Below are 10,380 nucleotides of genomic sequence, written 5' to 3' on the forward strand. Positions count from 1 at the left end.
TAGGAGATGAAATCCAAGTTGGATTAGGAGAATCTGCCAATAATCTGATCAGCCACGTTTTGGCCTCAAATATCCTCCAAATCTGACCCAAGATAGCTTATTTTAAAGATAAAAATATTCTGAACACTTCTCCAGAGGGTCACGAACCGATACGAGGTCATCTTGGGCTCCAAAAACGCAATAAAAGCCCAAAACGTCACTATTTCAGCACCGTACACTGCTCCTTTATTTTATCACCAGAAAATAATCGCTTGGTAGAAAAGTCTGAAATTTCGATACAATCAAGCCAAGTGACTCACGAACGTCCTCCAACTGGAATTACTCCAAAATTCGTCCATTTGATTATGTTTTGCTCCAAAGAAAGTCGTAAGTCCTATATTGGAAATATAATTCAAAGTATCAAAATTCTTCCAAAATATTAACCAAAATATACAAAGAATGAGGTTAAATATATAATATAAAATCGACTCATCAAAGTACCCCCAAACTTAGCTTTTTGCTTGTCCTCAAGCAAAACAAGACTCAAACAAAAATAAGAACTTAACAAACTGGACACCTAACCAGGACAAAATTTCCACCTTCCAGTTGCAATCCATAGCAAATTTTAAAAACTAGAACATCTTTTCAATAGATCCAACTAATTCCACCACAGAGTCTAAGCTATTTAGAATCAATTAGAAAAGAATTCACAAACTTCCTTCGGTGTAAAGTGAACCATCATGGTTAAGGAGACTCGACTAAAACCCTTACCTCTTATCCCTTTTATTCAAACTTCACATATTTATATAATCGTTCTTTTTTATTTTATTTATTTTAATTTTTTGTAATTTTTTTTCCAGATGTGAGTGGTTGTGCAATGTCGGTTCCTTATGACAGGACTGACCCAAATTCCGCTTTGGAATCAGCGAACCACTGTTTGTGATCGACACCGGTGGTTGCGAACACAATTGACTTGGTTGCCCTTTTGATTAAAATTTAATTCCTTAAATCTTGACTTCTACCGAAAATTCGCAGAGTCTCCTAAATTGAGCGTTCCCAAAATTTACACTGTCAACAAGTACTTAAATATATACACCAACTGCCAGTATACAAAAGTAAGTAAGTTCCAACAGATTAAAGATGTTCCAGGGCAATTTCAGAGCATCTATACAGGTTTAATTACAAAGGAGGTAACCGTGGTGAACCAAGGAACCCTACGTCAAAATGGGGAAGAACGGGAAGCGGGGAATGCCCTGTGGTGGCTCTCGGATGCACGTCTACACTGGGCGCAAAACATCAAAAAGGTGAGTGGACCCCAAAAACAAAGTTTAGAAAAATAAGTAAGAACATACTAACCCCACAGTAAAAATACAATTATACAAAACTAACTTATTTTCTTTATCGTACACATGCTGAAATCAATGTATTCATGCTTTATATACCAAACACAATCATGGTTAACATTAATCTTGTAAAGCATTAAAATCCGTTTAAAACTACCACTTAGGTGTACCCCTCTATTTCCGTCAATTCCTGGTTTGCCATCAATTCCGATATCCATCAATTCCTGGCGGTCTCGGTGACCGCGAGTCAACCCGAGCCGCAAGGCAGGATTCGGGGACCGTAGTCAACCTGATCCGCATTCACGGCTCCGCACGAGTCCGGGTACCAAGGAACTCGTGGGGCAATCAAGCATGCTTGACTAAATGCGAAGGCAATGATAAAATCCAAAGGCAACCTGGATGTCCGTAGACATCATCATATCCGAAGGCAACATCTGTATATCTGGGTACCTAAGGTGGCTTAGAAAATAATAATAATAGTAATAAGCAAAGTTTGTTGAAAAATCTGATAAATAACTGAATTTCTGTTAAGGCTGGACTCTGCTGCCATTTATCTGATGTTTAGCTAAAATTCTCTTTTTCTGTATCTCTAAAGGATATTCCACTCGGCAGCATGCAAATCATAATATTTAAAAGCATGTCTCACTTATAAAACACTATTCTTTGAATAAAACTTATTCAAGATCAAATACTGAAACTAAATTGAATAAATTCATTTATGAAAACAAAGAGTCCACTCACAGTTGGTCCGAGCTCGCTGGACCTTTGGAAGGTCCCTCCTGCGGCCGGAAAAACTCCAAACCGCCTGCCCAAACTCCTAACTTAGATAAAACACCCAATTTGGAACCACTTTTGTTCTTGGACCTACCCCAAAAAGTGGCCGGAAGTGGCCGGAATCTTACCCTCAAAACCGGCTGAAACTTAATTTGTAAAACGAACGCTCTACGCTTAAAATTTCTGAAATCTAACCCAACCAGCAGCTAAGTTACGAAAAATAGCTGGAAAACCATACCTCACTCGTCCAATTTGGTGAAGAATCGAGGGAGAACGTAAGCTTGGAAAATTCTGTCAAAACCGGCAACTTCCTTCGAGTTTTCCGGTGGATTCGCTGCGGTTGGCGTCGGAGCTGAGCTGGGTTACGTAGAGGACAACGACACGAAACTTTTGCAACAAATTTCACTCAAAACGGACCTCGGATGGCGACGAAATCGGTGCTTGAAGATGACTATGTGCGGAGAGAGAGAGAGAACCAGAAAAATCTGGTCTCTCTCGCGAGGAAGAAGGAGAAATAGACCCGGTTACTGTAGCAACACTGTAGCACCGACAATTTTAAAATTCCCATTACGTCCTTTTAGTTTATAGACCTTTCCTCATTCGTTACAGCTCGGAATCGAGCGTGCCGCATGTCTACGAACTCGTTTCGTCGTGCTCTACGCAACGGTGCAAACAAAATTTCCAAAATCCTCTCCGGTCAAAAAGTCAACTTCTCAATTACTAAAATAGTCTAAGGGCAAAAGTGTCATTTTTCCTTAATAAAGTAATAGCTAAATATTAATTAAAGTTTGGGTTATTACACCTTAAGCTTTCGATCCAACCCATGTAGCGAGCTTTAGGTCAATGACTCCCAAACCACTAAGGCTTTAGGGCACCGGGTGTTGAACACCCCTAAGGACTTATTAACTCAAGCTGAAACGGCTACGAAACCAACTAACCACTCTGCCCCATGCCAAAACTCTACCGTTTGTCTCGAGAATCGCTGCTGATTAGGCAGGACTGGCCCGGCTGCTAGCAAAGCTTTAGGTGAGGCAATTATTACTTGATAATACATACTAACTTTATTTATTATTTTTTTGCAAACAGAAATTAAAACACACTGGGACAAACAGTAAGTATTTCAATTTCACTCCCCACAAACCATGTTGGTATGATGTGCAAATTTCAAAGTATAATTCATGAATTAGTATCCAAGCAATAATAAATAGAAAAGACTCTACTGTGGGATTAATCTTCACCATGTCCATTTGTTCTAATGTTTAAAATAATCTATGGATATGAACTCAAAAACGAAAATTTGAAAGAGCGGTATTTCCATCAAAGTGCATTTAATGGTTACAAAATCTAGAAGAAGTGGAAATACAAGAGGCCAATGTAGATGTGTTATTTGATCTGAAAGGCCATATGGTTACGGATGGGCCAGCATTTTCTCATTTACGAAAATTGGAGATTTCTTTAAGGGATTTTGCATGTCAACACCTTTGGAAGAAATTCCGCGTGGATTCCAGGGCTTCCAAAACTTAAGATATTTAAAAATAGAAGATGGTCGTGATCTCCAATGTGTGTTCCCACATTCAATTGCCAGGCTACTTGTGAATCTTGAAGAGCTCAACGTAGCGAAATGCTGGAAAATAAAAACTATAGTCAGATCCGCAGATGAAAATGAAAAAGAGGATCAGACGGGCATGACTTTGTTTCCCAAACTAAATAGTTTTTTTCTACACAAGCTTCCGAGTCTTGAGAGTCTTTGTCCTGATGCTTCTTCTTCTTTATGGTCAGCCGCCAAAGTTATGTCTGTGGAAGGATGCGACAAACTGAAGACATTGGCTTCAGTAATTCCACAAATAAAAACGTTGGAAAAAGATTCAACAGCTCATCACAAAGACGAAGACGAAGGTATTTCATCAGGAACTTGTGGATGTATACCTTATTCATGTGGCCCAATGACCAAACCTACTTCAAGAAGAAATATTGTTCAAATATTGCCACGTCCAGTCAATCAAGAGGTAAGCATTTCAATTTATTTCTATGAACCTCTACCCTAGAGCTACAATTGAGAATGACAATGATATTGCCATATATTGAAATTATATAAATTATATACGGTTGCTCAATTGATGTTTGATTTTCTAGGTTGCACCAACAAATCTTGGTCAAGACTCAAATGATTACAATAATCTAGAACGTCTTTTTATACTATCTTGTGAGTCATTGGAAGTTGTTTCCAACTCAAGGGACCAAAGGCTGTGGAAAGCCACAATGTTCAAGCATTCAATAAGTTGTTGTTAAACAAATTGCCAAGTTTAATGCACGTATGGGAAACGGCGGTTCACATCATATCACAGGCTTCGGAAACTTGACATTCTTAAGTGTATCCTACTGTGGCAGTTTGCGATATTTGTTCTTGTCAACTGTAGCCAAGCTCCTTGTCAGTTTAAAGGACTTAGAAGTTGGGGATTGTGAGAAGATTGAACATGTTATTGCAAAAGCAGACACTGAATGTGCTGATCAGGAAATTACATTTCCTCGATGAATTCCATGACGCTTGAAGATCTACCAAACCTTGTCTGTTTCTCTACTGAAGCTTATACCTTGAAGTTGCCATCTTTGATGGAATTGAAGGTTAAAAGATGTCCATATTTAAGAACATTTGCTTCGAAGGTTGTCAACACACATTCTGTAATTCAAGTGTACACAGAGTTGGGAAAGTCTGAGTGGATGGGGGACCTCAATAGCACTATAGGGAACATTCATGAAAAAAGGTATGCTCCTGAATGTTTACTAGTCAATAATATAACAATTAAATTGTTTCTTTTTCAAACCTGATTGCATCTCAATAATACACATTCTTTTCTTTTGAATACAGGGAAACACAGAGAAGTGCAGAGGTGAGTATATATATGTTGCCATCTCCAACTTCTATATTAAGGAAACACTGATGTTTGCAAATCTTACTAAAAAAAAATACGCCATATTATGCCATATTGAGGAAAGAATTAAATTGAGTTAGCAAGATCAAATTACGGTTCTAATTATATAAACAAAAAAAATTACATGTGAGATTGTTTAAGCTTTGATTTGACAATAAATTACAATGTATTTCGTGTGTGTTTGAGGTTGTTTTAATTCAAGTGTTCTATCATTGCGATATAGTAGACTAAAACAAAACAAACAACCTAATTTTGAAGTGGTATCTCATTAGAACATCTCCAATGGGCTCCTCCCTAGATGAGATTCTAAGTTAAAATTTAGAAGGAATGTCAGGAACCTAACTCCAAATATGCTCCTGTCTTGATCCTAAAATAAGGAGACCCCTGGGTGCTTTAAAATCTGAGGGAGAAATGTACACTTATATTTGTACATCGTTCTCTTCACACCCTCTCTCTTGTTGAATAAAATACTTCTTCTTGCAAGCAAATCACAGAAAGGAAATCAATAAGACTGGATTTCTAGACGGCTAGCATTTACGTTAATTGGGTTTTTGATAGATTTCTTTAATGTATTTTGCATCTCCATCTGATGATATATAGAAATTGAAGGAACTTTTCTGTCTTTAGTGATATGATCATGCTTTTGTTTTGTTAAATTATACTGATAGGAATACTGGTCAGCATGGTCACATTCTTTATGGATTTGTGGGACTCAGTGATGATAGCATAATTCAATTTTCCCTAGCTAGTTTCTAATCTAAGTATCTCAAAATATGAAGTTCTATAGTTTCTTCAGTTAAAAAAAATTCCTAGCAGAGTATTTGGAGCCTTCTGAAATTTGAAGCCTAGTCTAGAGATTTCTGAATGTTGTGGCTTTCTGCATCATTATCAAAAACACTCTGAGGCTCGTTTTAAGTCCCAAGTTGACGATTCTCACATTTAGTGCATTGGATGAACACTTTCAATTTGGTGTAACTTATTTTGTTTATTCGATTTTAGTATAAGCTGATGAGTATTATTTTTCTAGTTTAATATTGTTTCCCTCCTTTCAGCTGAGTTCTGTTTTGAAGGTTGAGTTTTGTTCTGAAGAATTTTATGACGATGTGCATACAAAGTGAGTTCTTGAAGTTTGGAATAGCAAGTTGCAATTCCACATCTCTAACCTCATCAATTCTTGAGAAACAGTCCCAATATCAATTCCAAGTGTTGAAGTGTATTATAATTCATGTACTGGATTTCATTTATATATCATTCAAATATTAGAGCAGATCTGATGGTTAAAGCATAAGTTCATGTATTTTTTAGAGTTATCAAGGATTGATGTTAAATTCTCTCTTCAAATAAATAGTTCCTGAAGATCCCTTTGCTGCAATTTTTTCGACTTTGTTAGCCGAATACAACATCAAAATTTCATAACCTCTCCTATATATCTTTCATTTTCCAACACATCAAACCATCATTGAGTTCAATGTGCCATCAAATTTCAAAGTTCAACAACCAAATTTTGACAGGCCTACTTACCAGCCTGCATTAAAGTTTTTACAGTTCAAATAAATAGATAGTTCTTGATGATCTCTCTGCTGCAATTTTTACAGTTCTTGACGTCCAGTTAATTTTTCCATAACACACAAGATTTCAAAGAGACAGGCTAGCAGCCCACACTCAGTATGTGTGGAGTTTTATTACAAAAGATATGGGTACTATTAATAGTAGAACCACTTAATATATATTTTATTTTATTTTGTCAAGATTCCAATGTGGGATTTTTTACATTCTTCAACACTTGGGAACATTTATCTCAAATCTTGCCAGTATAAATACAAGCAGACCGGCATGGTTTCTATGAGAAACCCATTGCCCATGCGGGCTTCATGCTCAATTGTCATGACAACGACTATTCTATGCTTATACAATATTAAGATTCAATCAGCCCTAGGGAAGCCAAACTCGCATACCCACCCCCATTGTTCGATTCACTTGCCATCAATATAAAAAGGAAATTAATTATCTAGTGATTTTTGAGGATTTAACATTGCAAATCACACATCTTCCAAAACACTTTTATTTTGGAAGCCAAGTGAGAATAAAATAGCAAATACGGTGTCCAAGGCAACCTTGTGATAATTGGATTTAGGACAATAAAAACAATTACTTTATAAAAAGGCAAAACATTACTTTTGGTTCTTGTGGTTTATCACCTTTACCATTAAGGTCCCTGTGGTTTCAATTTGAACAGTTTCGTCCTTGTGGTTTCAATTTCAAGTAATTTAAGGACAACTCTCAATTTCTATTCAATTTTTTTTTAACTTCTGTTACTTGTCAAGGGGTGATTTGGTCAAATTATTAAAAACTTCATTTCTTTTCAAAATAACAAATACAAAATGAAAAAATTAATAATAAATAACAAAAATTCATTCCTTTTTTAACTCTCGTGCTCTCCCCCTCTCTCTCACGTGCCCTCCCCCTCCCACCATAACCACCATCTAACAAGTCACTGCCCAATATCACCCACCCAGCAACCAACCCTTATCACCCTCCCAACAGAAAACTTCTCAAGACAAGACAACCCACCTATCTCTCTGTCTCAAGTCCAGCCCAAAAAATTCAGTGCAAGCAAAAGACCACATTGCTCAAAATTTATTACAATATAGCCAATAGATCTACAAAAATAAAAAATAAAAAATTATAAAACTCTCTCGCTATCTCTTTCTCTTCTTCAAAATATCTAGGATTGCTTCACAGATAAGCATTTCATCGGTACTCTCTACCTCCATACAAGAAAAGGTGCCATTTGTAGCAAGTGAAAATAATCATTCACATAATTTATATAGAGATGTTGCCAATTTCTCATAGGTTTTTTAGTGACTTATTGGTCTGATTCGTGAAGCAAATATAGTGGGAATGGTGTTGTGGAGAGATTTCTAAAAACTCTACAACCAAACTTTGAGAGTATAAATCACCTAGCAAGCCATATCTAATATGAAATCAAAGTAAGAGTGAAAGCATTAAATAAACTAGGGATTTATGCAAGTCTCATTTGGTCCCAATCTTTATAAGTCTATGAAAGTGTGCACCAAAGACTCTCTAAATCCTATTTGAGAGAAAGATAAGATGTTCATACCCTTGGAGCAAATCTTGAAACCAAGAATGGTGTTCAAGTAGAGGGAGTGGTTCCTTTGTCGTTGGCTCTCCCTTTGATCTTGATTCTCCACCTTATAGCTCTCCAAATAGGTACAAAGTTATGCACCTCCCCAAAGATCTTCACCAAGGATTGAATGGGATGAGAGAATGAGTAGACAACAAGTACAGAGTGGTGCTAGCACCTCACTTGATGTGATAGATTGAAGGGGTTAGGGAGAGAGAGCTTGTTGTTTTCTCTCTTCCAATTTCACCAACCTGAAAACCCTAGGATGACAGAATTCCATAGCTACACACTTATAGGATCAAAAATGTCATTAGAGTGACCAAAATGCCCCCAAACCCTAGTGTAGCCACACCCCCCCTTTGTGTGTCATCTTTTGCTATCTTGATCTAACACATTAATCTTATAATCTGTCACTAATTTGCCTAAGTCCATATGGTCAAATTCTTTTTGAATTTCCAAGTCACATGGGACCTGTAATTAAAGTTTCATAACTTTAATTGAATAATTAAATTAATCTAATCAATTTAATTACTTTAGTGACTTGACTAATTCAAGCACTCACTTGTCTAATGAGTGTTGGTCCCGGTCATCCTTAGTTGACCATGTCAAGTGTTGGATCAACTGTTTGACCTTTGACCTTTGACTTTTGCATTGACTTTGACCAAGTCACAAAATCATTCACTCTCTTTATAATTTCCTAATTGATTCTTTTTCAATGTGCGATCTTATAGGTTCTAATTAGCAAGGCAGTAGGTATGAATGATTCACTCTAAATCAAGTGTGAATTGTATCCATCCATACAATTCTCCCTATTGGCGAAGGCTAATTATAATTAGTCATTATAGGGCTTCCCCAAGCCATGAGTGACACCTAACAGTATGGCATGGCTATCCAAGCTAAAAAAAATTCATTTAGAGAACCTAGTCAGTTTGTGATTACAATGCAATTCGATCCTTTTCTAATTCAATACTATATGTCATATTCTCAGGATATGGTAAACTTGTGTCAAAATTCCTAATATCACATCTCTAGATTATATGATTCAATTTGATGACATTGCAAACGTTCTTGTTTCAATTTTCATCTAATACTTTGGCCAAAGATTCACGAATCATATCTTTAGAGTATTCTCTCTTCTTACTAAGTGCAAAGATTCATTGTTGTACATTCACGTGTCTTTGCGTACACACTAAGAATCCTGAAGAACAATTTTAAGTCATATCATTTTGATACGACCATATAGTGCCCTCAAAGAGAAACAACATATACACAAGACAACTGTGATGTCTCAAGTATAAGGATTAATTTTCATTATCACAACTTAGAATTTTTTGTTTCACACTTGTGAGTAAGACTTCCATACAAGAATTCTAGAGTTGATCGTGTTCAGTGGAATCCATCTTCTATAGAGCACCTATACATCTGTCTCAGTGTCTCTACACGAATTACTTAAGTCTAGTCATCCTCCCAATTGAGCAGACATAATGTGTACTAGTCTTTGTGGGTCACCATTGTCCAATTGGTGATCCTATGACAAGGAATATTTTAGGATACAATATTTTTATGTATAGAAAGGTCTCGTGCATTTAACTTCTTTAGACTACTTTCCATTTATATCTTAATCCATGGACGTGTTACTTTGTGTACATTATGTATCTAAAGCAATGTTCTTGCCCTTTTGATTATTATATATTATTTTCTTAGAAATATCCATTTTATATTGGTTTCTGTGGCATATCTCTAGCACAAAGAGCCCTGAGCTTGTCCACCACGGCACCAAGTGCTTCATCAGGCTTTCTCAAACCTCCAATAATCTGCTTGCCTTTTGCACTTGTAAGGTTAACAGCACTCTCAAACTTAGGCCCAGAAGCACTAGGCACGCTTGATTCTGGAAAAACAGGAAGCCTCCTCCCAACAACACGCCCTTCAACAGTTGCATTTGGGCCCGATTGCGGCTCAAAAGATGGAAGATCTTCCCCCTCGTCTAGCTTTATAGTCTTCACCTTCAAATGAATCTGTTGGAACCTTCTGTCCCTGGTAGAAGGTCCCAAAGCTATTTCTTTCCCTGGTCTCTGTAAAGATGAGCACTTATTGTTAGAAAATACAAGGAAAAGAGGGAACTCTTTTTTAAGCATAGGGTTCAAGACAAACCCGAGTCACTGGCGCAACACCCATCTCGGGCATTCTCTCATCCCTAAAAGGTGAATCC

The 10,380-nt window shown here is 36.9% G+C and overlaps 1 pseudogene; it reads left to right on the forward strand.

The window, feature by feature from the left end:
- The first annotated feature begins 1,203 nt into the window (after positions 1-1,203).
- Positions 1,204-6,144, forward strand: LOC148914887 (uncharacterized; annotated as a pseudogene).
- Positions 6,145-10,380: the final 4,236 nt, after the last annotated feature.

The sequence above is a fragment of the Prunus mume genome, linkage group LG8, assembly GCF_029339155.1.
Source record: "Prunus mume cultivar Tortuosa linkage group LG8, ASM2933915v1, whole genome shotgun sequence".
NCBI lineage: Eukaryota > Viridiplantae > Streptophyta > Magnoliopsida > Rosales > Rosaceae > Prunus > Prunus mume.